The following is a 13,056-nucleotide window of genomic DNA, read 5'->3' as shown; positions in this document are numbered from 1 at the left end:
AACCTTGGCGGAACCAATCTAGGGCTCCGGCAGAGCTGTTCTGCCGGGGACACTTCCCTCCGGGAGGGGGAAATCATCGCCATCGTCATCACCAACGCTCCTCTCATCAGGAGAGGGCAATCTCCATCAACATCTTCACCAGCACCATCTCCTCTCAAACCCTAGTTCATCTCTTGTATCCAATTCTTGTCTCTAAGTCTGGGATTGGTACCTGTTGGTTGCTAGCAGTGTTGATTACTCCTTGTAGTTGATGCTAGTTGGTTTATTTGGTGGAAGATCATATGTTCAGATCCTATATGCATATTAATACCCCTCTCATTATGAACATGAATATGCTTTGTGAGTAGTTACGTTTGTTCCTGAGGACATGGGAGAAGTCTTGCTATTAGTAGTCATGTGAATTTGGTATTCGTTCGATATTTTGATGAGATGTATGTTGTCTATCCTCTAGTGGTGTTATGTGAACGTCGACTACATGACACTTCACCATTATTTCGGCCTAGAGTAAGGCATTGGGAAGTAATAAGTAGATGATGGGTTGCTAGAGTGACAGAAGCTTAAACCCTAGTTTATGCGTTGCTTCGTAAGGGGCTGATTGAGATCCATATGTTTCATGTTATGGTTAGGTTTACCTTAATACTTTTATTGTAGTTGCGGATGCTTGCAATAGAGGTTAATCATAAGTGGGATGCTTGTCCAAGTAAGGGCAGCACCCGAGCACTGGTCCACCCACATATCAAATTATCAAAGTACCGAACGCGAAACATATGAACGTGATGAAAACTAGCTTGACGATAATTCCCATGTGTCCTCGGGAGCGCTTTTCCTTATATAAGAGTTTGTCCAGGCTTGTCCTTTGCTACAAAAAGGATTGGGCCACCTTACTGCACTTTATTTAATTTTGTTACTTGTTGCTCGTTACAATTATCTTATCACAAAACTATCTGTTACCTATAATTTCAGTGCTTGCAGAGAATACCTTGCTGAAAACCGCTTATCATTTCCTTCTTCTCCTCGTTGGGTTCGACACTCTTACTTATCGAAAGGACTACGATAGATCCCTATACTTGTGGGTCATCAAGACTCTTTTCTGGCGCCGTTGCCGGGGAGTGAAGCGCCTTTGGTAGGTGGAATTTGGTAAGGAAAAATTTATATAGTGTGCTGAAATTTACTGTCACTTGTTACTATGGAAAGTAATCCTCTGAGGGGCTTGTTCGGGGTATCTTCACCCCGACCAGTAGAGCAAAGAGTTGCTCCTCAACCTACTGAACCTATTGAAAATGAAAATGTCTACTTTGCGATTCCTTCGGGTATGTTAGAAAAACTGCTAGCTAATCCTTATGCAGGAGATGGAACAATGCATCCTGATGAGCACCTAATATATGTGGATGAAGTTTGTGGATTATTTAAGCTTGCAGGTGTGCCCGATGATGTTATTAAGAAGAAGGTCTTCACTTTATCTTTGAAGGGAGATGCATTGACATGGTATAGGCTATGTGATGATACGGGATCATGGAACTACAAACGATTGAAATTGGAATTTCATCAGAAGTTTTATCCTATGCATCTTGTTCATCGTGATCGCAATTATATATATAATTTTTGGCCTCGCGAAGGATAAAGCATCGCTCAAGCTTGGGGGAGGCTTAAATCAATGTTATATTCATGCCCCAATCATGAGCTTCCAAGAGAAATAATTATTCAAAAAATTTATGCTCGGCTTTCTGATAACAATCGCACCATGCTCGATACTTCTTGTGTTGGCTCTTTTATGATGAAGACTATTAATTCAAATGGGATTTATTGTAAAGAATTAAACGCAACTCTGAAGATTGGGACCTCGATGAAGGTAAGGAGTCAGGTATGACACCTAAGTTTGATTGTGTTAAATCTTTTATGGATACCGATGTTTTCCGTAAATTTAGCACTAAATATGGACTTGACTCTGAGATAGTAGCTTCTTTCTGTGAATCTTTTGCTACTCATGTTGATCTCCCTAAAGAGAAGTGGTTTAAATATCATCCTCCCATAGAAGTAAAAGTAGCTGCACCTATTAAAGTTGAAGAAAAGACTATCACTTATAATGATCCTATTGTTCCTACTGCTTATGTTGAAAAACCACCTTTCCCTGTTAGAATAAAGGATCATGCTAAAGCTTCAGCTGTGGTTCGTAAAAGCAATATTAGAACATACACACCTCCTGAGCAAGTTAAAGTTGAACCTAATATTGCTATTGTTAAAGATCTCTTGTATGATAATATTGATGGGCATGTTATTCATTTCCGTGATGAAACTGCTAGAATTGCCAAACCTTGTGCTAAAGATAAACATAGACCTGTGGTAGGCATGCCTTTTATTTCTGTTAAAATAGGAGATCATTGTTATCATGGCTTATGTGATATGGGTGCTAGTGCTATACCTCATGACTTATACAAAGAAATTATGCATGATATTGCACCTGCTGAGATAGAAGATATTGATGTTACCATCAAGCTTGCCAATAGAGATACCATATCACCCATTGGAATTGTTAGAGATGTTGAAGTCTTGTGTGGGAAAACTAAATATCCTGCTGATTTTCTTGTTCTTGGTTCCCCACAAGATAGCTTTTGTCCCATTATATTTGGTAGACCCTTCTTGAACACTGTTAATGCTAGGATAGACTGCGAAAAGGATGTTGTTACTATTGGTTTAGGTGATAAGTTTAATTTCTCTAAATTTCGTAGACAACACTGTCGTGGAATTGTCACGGCAGTTGTCCTAGGGTGAGAACTTAGTCGTGAGGCCAGCGCATCTATGTAGTAGCTTGAGAGGGGTTGATTGGGATGAGAGATGCAGGGCGGATCAACGCACAAGACAAGGATTTAGACAGCTTTGGGCCCCGGGAAACATCATCCGGTAACAACCCTACATGTTGTTTGTGGCTAGGTCTCATTATCATCACGTGGGATACGCCGTAAACCGGCGCTTGGTGTCTAGCCCTAGAAATTGTTTCTTCTTGCTTGTCTCTTGTCCCCCTTTGGGGAGCCCTGCCCCTCCTTATATATGTTGAAGGGGCGGGTTACATGTGGAGTCCTATTAGGATTAGGACTAGTCTATCTCTAATACAAACCGGATACAAGTCCAGGTCTTAACTCCTTGTAAGACAAATATTCCTCACGCCTTTCCTTGTAAACCGGCCCACCATAGTATGAATCGGCCTTCATGAACTGCCCGTTGGGCCACCGGGTTTTGTCGCTCCTTTGACCCGCCTGCCGGATTACCAATGAATCGTAAACCGCCAGGTCCAAACGGGTCGCCAGTGAATCGTCAAGTCTCAGCCGGGTCTGAAGTAAACCGCCAAGTCCGGCCGGGTTATACTTCCGGCCGGTTTACACCGCGGGGTATATCCCCGACATTAGCCCCCAGTTTAATTTGGATTTATCCATGTTAAACTGATCCTGTAAAACAAACACAAGAACAAATTTGACAGATTATGCTCCGGGTTAAGAATTCTTGTAAACCGGCATCTGATCATCCTTAAGTCCTTGTCATTTCCTCCTTCTAGAAAATCCGGGTCAACAAGCCAGCTTCATACTCAATTTGCTGACATTGGTTTCTCACAGAGAAATATTGTGAAGAATAATCCACTTGAGTCGGCCTCCAAAGCTCCGGTTTAAGAAATATGGGTCTTGAAATACTCATCTGATATTCAGCCAGTTTGAAGATGTAAAAACTTGCCAGTTTAATATTACCAAAATTACCGGTTTGTAAATATGGATGGCACCGAGTCATAATTGTTATCGACGCCGGGTCATAATTGTTGCAGACACCGGGTCAATCTGGTTTGCTCAGAACTGAGAATTTGAAGATTTTTCTCCCTTATATCCATATTACCTGTAGCCCCCAAGTCTTGAGCAGAACAAAGTGATGGCTTAAGACTTGTTTCCATATAATTACTGCCACTTTGAAGAAACCCATGTTGTTCATCTCAGCCACTATTTAAAACTGAATACTCCATATATGTAGCCCCCAAGTGCCGGGTCATTATGCAATAATGAGCAGGGACTTTATAAATATGATCATGTAGATTTGAACCATAACGTGTAGCCCCCAAGGGCCGCCTCAGTAAGATAATATTGAGCTGGTACTTTATATATACTTCTTTGAAAAGAACATCATATAATGTAACCCCCACCATGGGGCTTGAACCCACGTCCACAAGGTTAAGAGCTTTGTGCTTTACCAACTGAGCAATGGACCTTTCAATATAATGATTTTAAGACTTGTGTACCTTGAATTGTTGACAGGAACAATTGGTAGCCCCCAAGGGCCGGCTCATTATGATGTGATGAGTCGGGTCTTCAATAAGGCCAATAAAAAATGACTTTGCATTAGCCCCCAAGTGTCATGGTGCATGCTTGCAGCGACATGAGACTTGCATGTAATCTCAATTTGAATAATGTAGCCCCCAAGTGCCGGGTCGTAAACCTGCAGCGACTCGGGACTATTCCTTGCATTGTAGAATAAATCATATCCTTTGATAAAATAATAGCCATTGCGCTAAAGCGACTTTGAAAACCTCAATAATACCGGTTATTAATAACCATAATAAAATCCAGCCATGTTGGCTATTCAAGATAATATAATCCGGTATGAAAACCTTATTCATTCAATATCATAATGAAAATTCAGCCAAGTTTGGCTATTTGAATAATATAACCCAATGATTTATAAGCGCATGATTCCAATGGCGCAATCCAAATATATACTGGCGACTTATAGTCCAAAGCCAGGCCGGTTTAATAAACACCGGATAATTTCTCATCATACTGGCAACATATAGTCGAAAGCCAGGCCGGGTTAATAAACGCCGGTGATTTATAATCATGCTTTATTCAACCTGTTTCTGCATACAACAAGTTTAAAGTGTCCTGGCGGTTTACCGCCGGACGGGTCATAATGCCCAACATATAACCCGGGTTTATAACCAAGGGCGCAATTAAGAATAATCAAATATGAAATATATCATACCTGTGACATTGAATCACATCGTTGGTTTACCAACTTTTTGTAATAAGGGTGATAACCCCAATCTTGAGTACTGATAACTCCTTCCATATTGTACCGGTTTATGATAAAACCGTACCGGGTTGTGAGAAACACCGGATTAACCATATATAAAACTGGCGACTTGTAGTCAAAACCAGACCGGGTTGATAATCTCCAGATTATGACTGATCATATATTGACAACCTGTAGTTGACAGCTTAACCGGGTTGATAAACGCTGGTTTGAAAACGTCACAAATCTTATGAAAACAACGAAAACTCAGCAAAAGGCAAGTAAAAACCGTTGTAGTCAAGGCTTTTTACGGGCTGCCAGGCCCTAAATTCGACAGCAAAGAAATCCCAAGCAATATTGTGAGCTGTGCTCAGTGGGTGCCTATGTTTGAGCTGTTGTTTTACAACACTCTCTTTGGCCCCGTTTTGACGTGGCTTTGAGCCGATCAAGAGGCGTGACTATGGTTCGGGTTCGACCAAGTCCCCAAGTGATGCTGTGGCATTACGCCGATCAAGAGGTGTAGCTATAGTTCGGATACGACCAAGCCCCCAAGTGATGCTGTGGCATTGCGCCGATCAAGAGGTGTAGCTATGGTTCGGGTATGACCAAGCCCCCAAGTGATGCTGTGGCATTGCGCCGACCAAGAGGTGTAGCTATGGTTCGGGTACGACCAAGCCCCCAAGTGATACTGTGGCATTGCGCCGACCAAGAGGTGTAGCTATGGTTCGGGTACGACCAAGCCCCCAAGTGATCAATAATGTGATAAGCCAATAAGGCAGGATACCCATGTTTGAACCGCGCATCATGGCAGCAAGTCCTCTTCGGCAACCTTTAACTTTTTGCAAGAGATAAATTCTTCTTGAACCGGGATTTTGAACCGGATATTGAGAGCTTCGAAGCTTTGTGGGAGACATCTTTCCCTTGAACCGGATTGTAAACCGGATGTTTGAGATCTTCAATGAGACCGACTTCCCTTGAGCCGGATTTTAAACCGGAATCCTTTCTGATGACCCGAAACTTCTTCATTGAGCCGGGATTTTGTAACTGTTATATACTTTCTAAGCCGAAAATTTTTCTGACAGCCTTTAGATTTTCATCAATATAATAGTAGACTCCGGGACCGGGTTATCTTTCCCTCCATCGTCCTGGGGTTCTTAAATTTGCTGAAACTCGCAAGATTTGCTAAATCATGTCATCATAGCCCCTGAGTCTCAAAGGTGACTCGAGGAGTCGGCTTGAGACTCTCCATATTTGACCGTGATATAAACCGGCATAACTTGTATATTATTGGTGTTGATAGCACGATGTGAATCCATGGAAGGTTGAGGTGACTGCGGCGGGTTATAAATGATCCGTATGAGCCGTGTCAGCAACTCGGCCAATGGTTCCTTCCAACTGGCTATTTGAAATTAACCAAACTGTAGTGGCGGCGACTTGCGTGCCTGCCCATTGATCCATCCAGTGCAGACGGCGGTTGATGATAATTTGCCTCCAATTTGAAAGAAAACCGGGCTACCCAAGCCGTGACTTGCTTTATACTCAATAAACACCTCATGCAGACAGGTGCGGCCCGGTGTGTTGATGTAGACCAGGCCGTGAGAGGAGGACGGAAAAGATGACCTCAGCATCAGAGGTGGCTCAAACAGATGAACCGGCCACGGTGTTGTAAACCGGCGCGGACGGGCGAGTTAACCACATCGTTTTGATGTAGTGAACAATTGTCCTGCATCAACAATATTGCAGACCAAGACAAAGATAAACTGCTCTTTGACAAAAAATAATATGTACCAATAAAATATATTTTAGATGGATATCACCTGATGTGCCAAGCCGGAAATAATCCGCCATGAAATTGATGATCGCTAGGTGAAGTAGAAGTCGTTCACGGGTGAGCCGGCCATGGCGTGGTAAGCCGGTGCGGACGGGTGAGTCGGCCGCGACGTTTGTAAGCCGGCGCGGACAGCGAGTCGGCCACGGCGTTGTAAGCCGGCGCGGACACGTGAACCGGCCGCGAGGGCGGACGGGCGAGTCGTCCGTGGCGTTGTAAGGCTGTGCGGGCGGGCGAGTCGGCCGGCGCGTTAATGTAAACCGGACCGCGATACGCATGTCCGTGAAGCTGCGCGGCATAGCTGAACGTGCCTTCGCGGTATAATACCACCCCTTTTTCTTTTAATAGTTGTCCTGCATAAAAATATTACAGGCCAGAATAACTGTTGTCGGATGAATTAACATGTGCTAATAAAATACATTGGAAAAATAACACCTGGTATTTTTTGGACGTATGTGGGGGCGGCCATTAGCGCGTAGTTGGTCTCAACGTGTGGGTACTTCATCCAATTTACGCAGACTGATGAAAATTAGCCCAATACAGAGTACCAGTACTAGTCCCCTCATGGAAAAATGATCTGAGTACGCCATCTCATTTTCTGCAGCTACAGCCGTGTAAGACCAGCAAATGCATCTTCAGCTTGCAAATGGTGATCTGTGAGGGTGACTCTCAGGCAGCAGAAACGGACGGCCTTGGCACAAGCGCAGCTGTTGACCATAGCAGCGGAAGTAAGGCCGGCTTAACAGTGGTTCGAGGTAAGAACGACAATCCGGAGCGGTGATTCCAGGGCACAGCTGCAACAGCCGGATCAGAGCGACGGTGTTGGCTCAGTGGCACGTCTTAGAGCAGAAGCAGCTATGCGTAACGGAGGCGAACAGTGGTAGCGGCGGGTTGGAGGCGACGCCGACGAGGCCGGTGGCGGCTCATAGGTGCTCGACGTCCGGCGGCTCAACAATTTGGATGCAAGGGCGGCTCCGAACAACGGAGCAGTAGGGTGGCCCGTGGCAGCGAGAGGCCGAGCTGGGGACAACCCGGCGGAGCTCGAGGCCAGCTGACAGGCGGCTCAAGCGACAGGCGTGCGAGCACAGAGACTCGCAGAGGCAGCTCCAAAGCCAGGTGAGGGCGGCGACTCAGAAAGTGGGCGGCTCATGGCGGCGCGGCGGCTCCGCGGAGACGGGACGATGAGGTCGCGAGCTGGGAGATGGCTGGAGTACGGGAGCTGGCAATTTTGGCAAGGTGGTGGCAGGGGCTAGCAGGCAGCTCAATTACAGAGGCGGAGGCGAGCTTCGCAGGCGAGTCAGTAGTTAGGCGGCGGCTTAGGCAGGCAAAAACGGTGACTCGTGCATGACGGCACAACAGAGGAGGCACACCGGCGGAGGCCGGCGACTTGAGGCTGTGGGGGAGGCGAAACGGCGACTCAACGGTAGATGAGAGGCCATGTCAGGCGAGGCCCTGGCAGCCGCGGTAGAATGGCAGAGGTAGTCGCAGCCGCAGTAGAAGTGGCAGAGGTGAATTCGGCGGTGGTGGAGCGAGAGGAGGCTGGCGGCTCGGAACGAAGATCGAGGCGGAGTCCTAATCTGTGTCTCTCCCTTTTCCTTGCGTGAGCCAGAGAAAAACGTCCTTTCCTTTTGTCTTGACATGATGACAAACTTGCTGTTGTACTCCCTCTAGTCCACGCGTACGCATAGTCACTCGGGCGCTCCGCAAGCCTTTTACTTCTTTCTTGATATTTTTACACATGTATTGTTTGCCTTGGTACTTGGTACATCAGCAGATTATTTTGTGGAGGCACGAAGCAGCAAACATAACTTGACGGATTGGACAGAACGATTGCAACAGAGATTCCCTGTTCATCTCGGTGCAACTTGCGATTGACCGATCGCCGAAACTGCCATCATAAAAAAACTCTCCTCACAGACTCTCGGCGAATCACCACGGTGCTTCCGGCGGCCGCATAAAACACAAAACTAAATTTTTCTTGGTCTCAAATCTCGTATATGCCGGATGTAGATTCTTCTACACCGGGTCTTCTTAATCCGACCGATCGTGAACCTCTCAATCCTTTGAAGGGTTCCCTCCAAAAACTCATCATCACCGTGCGCGAGCCCCACGGTGGGCGCCAACTGTCGTGGAATTGTCACGACAGTTGTCCTAGGGTGAGGACTTAGTCATGAGGCCAGCGCATCTATGTAGTAGCTTGAGAGGGGTTGATTGGGATGAGAGACGTAGGGCGGATCAACGCACAAGACAAGGATTTAGACAGCTTCGGGCCCTGGGAAACATCATCCGGTAACAACCCTACATGCTGTTTGTGGCTAGGTCTCATTATCATCACGTGGGATACGCCGTAAACCGGCGCTTGGTGTCTAGCCCTAGAAATTGTTTCTTCTTGCTTGTCTCTTGTCCCCCTTTGGGGAGCCCTGCCCCTCCTTATATATGTTGAAGGGGCGGGTTACGTGTGGAGTCCTATTAGGATTAGGACTAGTCTATCTCTAATACAAACCGGATACAAGTCCAAGTCTTAACTCCTTGTAAGACAAATATTCCTCACGCCTTTCCTTGTAAACCGGCCCACCATAGTATGAATCGGCCTTCATGAACCGCCCGTTGGGCCACTGGGTTTTGTCGCTCCTTTGACCCGCCTGCCGGATTACCAATGAATCGTAAACCGCCAGGTCCAAACGGGTCGCCAGTGAATCGTCAAGTCTCAGCCGGGTCTGAAGTAAACCGCCAAGTCCGGCCGGGTTATACTTCCGGCCGGTTTACACCGCGGGGTATATCCCCGACAAACACCGTGAAGAGGAATTGCCTAGTAAGGATGAAATTATTGGTCTTGCTTCTATTGCCGTGCCTCCTAGTGATCCTTTAGAACAATATTTGCTAGACCATGAAAATGATATGTTTATGAATGAAAGAAGGGAAATAGATGAAGTATTCTTTAAACAGGAACCCATCCTGAAACACAACTTGCCTGTTGAAATCCTAGGGGATCCTCCTCCACCCAAGGGTGATCCCGTGTTTGAGCTCAAACCGTTACCTGATACTCTTAAATATGCTTATCTTGATGAGAAAAAAGACATATCATGTTATTATTAGTGCTAACCTTTCAGAGCATGAAGAAGAGAGATTATTGAAAACTCTGAAGAAGCACCGCGCTGCTATTGGATATACTCTTGATGATCTTAAGGGCATTAGTCCCACTCTATGCCAACACAAAATAAATTTGGAGAAAGCTGTCAAACCAGTTCGTGATCACCAACGACAGCTGAATCCTAAGATGAAAGAAATGGTAAGAAAGGAAATACTAAACCTTTTTGAGACAGGTATTATTTATCCCGTTGCTGATAGTGAATGGGTAAGTCCTGTCCATTGTGTCCCTAAAAAGGGAGGTATTACTGTCGTCCCTAATGATAAAGATGAATTGATTCTGCAAAGAATCATTACAGGTTATAGGATGGTAATTGATTTTCGCAAATTGAATAAAGCTACTAAAAAGGATCATTACCCCTTACCTTTTATTGATCAAATGCTAGAAAGATTATCCAAACATACACATTTTTGCTTTCTAGATGGTTATTCTGGTTTCTCTCAAATACCAGTGTCAGCTGATGATCAATCTAAGACCACTTTTACTTGCCCTTTTGGTACTTTTGCTTATAGACGTATGCCTTTTGGTTTATGCAATGCACCTGCTACCTTTCAAAGATGCATGATGGCTATATTCTCTGACTTTTGTGAAAAGATATGTGAGGTTTTCATGGATGATTTCTCCGTTTATGGATCCTCATTTGATGATTGCTTGAGCAACCTTAATCGAGTTTTGCAGAGATGTGAAGACACTAACCTTGTCTTGAACTGGGAAAAGTGCCACTTTATGGTTAATGAAGGCATTGTCTTGGGGCATAAAATTTCTGAAAGAGGTATTGAAGTTGATAAAGCCAAGGTTGATGCTATTGAAAAGATGCCATGTCCCAAGGACATCAAAGGTATAAGAAGTTCCCTTGGTCATGCCGGTTTTTATAGGAGGTTCATTAAGGACTTCTCAAAAATTTCTCGGCCTCTGACTAATTTATTACAAAAAGATATACCATTTGTCTTTGATGATGATTGTGTAGAAGCATTTGAAATACTTAAGAAAGCATTGATCTCTGCACCTATTGTTCAGCCACCTGATTGGAATTTACCCTTTGAAATTATGTGTGATGCTAGTGATTATGCTGTAGGTGCTGTTCTAGGGCAAAGAGTTGATAAGAAATTAAATGTTATTCAATATGCTAGTAAAACTCTAGACAATGCTCAGAGAAATTATGCTACTACTGAAAAAGAATTCTTAGCAGTTGCATTTGCTTGTGATAAGTTTAGACCTTATATCGTTAATTCTAAATTAACTATTCACACAGATCATGCTGCTATTAAATATCTTATGGAAAAGAAAGATGCTAAACCTAGACTATTAGATGGGTTCTCTTGCTACAAGAATTTGATTTGCATATTATTGATAGAAAGGGAGCTGAGAACCCCGTTGCTGACAACTTGTCTAGGTTAGAAAATGTTCTTGATGACCCACTACCTATTGATGATTGCTTTCCTGATGAACAATTAAATGTCATAAATGCTTCTCGTACTGCTCCATGGTATGCTGATTATGCTAATTACATAGTTGCTAAATTTATACCACCTAGTTTCACATACCAGCAAAAGAAAAAGTTTTTCTATGACTTGAGACATTACTTTTGGGATGACCCACATCTTTATAAAGAAGGAGTAGATGGTGTTATTAGACGTTGTGTACCTGAGCATGAACAGGAACATATCCTACGCAAGTGTCACTCCGAAGCTTGTGGAGGAAACCACGCTGGAGATAGAACTGCACATAAGGTATTGCAATCCGGTTTTTATTGGCCTACTCTCTTCAAGGATGCCCGTAAGTTTGTCTTATCCTGTGATGAATGTCAAAGAATTGGTAATATTAGTAGACGTCAAGAAATGCCTATGAATTATTCACTTGTTATTGAACCATTCGATGTTTGGGGCTTTGATTATATGGGATGTTTTCCTGCCTCTAATGGATATACACATATTTTAGTTGCTCTTGATTACGTTACTAAGTGGGTAGAAGCTATTCCAACTAGTAGTGCTGATCATAACACCTCTATTAAGATGCTTAAAGAAGTTATTTTTCCTAGGTTTGGAGTCCCTAGATATTTAATGACTGATGGGGGTTCACATTTTATTCATGGTGCTTTCCGTAAAATGCTTGCTAAATATGATGTTAATCATAGAATTGCATCTCCTTATCACCCGCAGTCTAGTGGTCAAGTAGAATTGAGTAATAGAGAACTCAAATTAATTTTGCAAAAGACTGTTAATAGATCTAGGAAGAATTGGTCCAAGAAACTTGATGATGCATTATGGGCCTATAGAACTGCATATAAAAATCCTATGGGTATGTCTCCGTATAAAATGGTTTATGGAAAAGCATGTCACTTACCTCTCGAACTAGAACATAAGGCTTATTGGGCTATTAAAGAGCTCAACTATGATTTCAAACTTGCCGGTGAGAAGAGGTTATTTGGCATTAGCTCACTTGATGAATGGAGAACCCAAGCCTATGAAAATGCCAAATTGTTTAAAGAAAAAGTTAAAAGATGGCATGACAAAAGAATACAAAAGCGTGAGTTTAATGTAGGTGATTATGTATTGCTATACAACTCTCATTTAAGATTTTTTGCAGGAAAACTTCTCTCTAAATGGGAAGGCCCTTACGTTATCGAGGAGGTCTATCGTTCCGGTGCCATAAAAATCAACAACTTCGAAGGCACAAATCCGAAGGTGGTGAACGGTCAAAGAATCAAACATTATATCTCAGGTAATCCTATAAATGTTGAAACCAATGTTATTGAAATCGTAACCCCGGAGGAATACATAAGGGACACTTTCCGGAACGTTTCAGACTCCGAAAAGGAATAGGTATGTGGTACGGTAAGTAAACCGACTCCAAAACAATTATAATGTCAATTTTTCTCCGTTTTGGAATATTTAGAAAAATAGAAAAATAAGAAGTAGTCCGGGAAGGACACGAGGGCTCCACGAGGGTGGAGGGTGCGCCCTACCCCCTGGGCACGCCCCCTGCCTCGTGGGCACCTCGTGCGCTCTCCGGACTCCGTTTTCTTGCACGATGCGTA

This window comes from Triticum aestivum, chromosome 3D, assembly GCF_018294505.1.
Source record: "Triticum aestivum cultivar Chinese Spring chromosome 3D, IWGSC CS RefSeq v2.1, whole genome shotgun sequence".
NCBI classification, from domain to species: domain Eukaryota; kingdom Viridiplantae; phylum Streptophyta; class Magnoliopsida; order Poales; family Poaceae; genus Triticum; species Triticum aestivum.
This window is presented reverse-complemented; position numbering follows the sequence as displayed.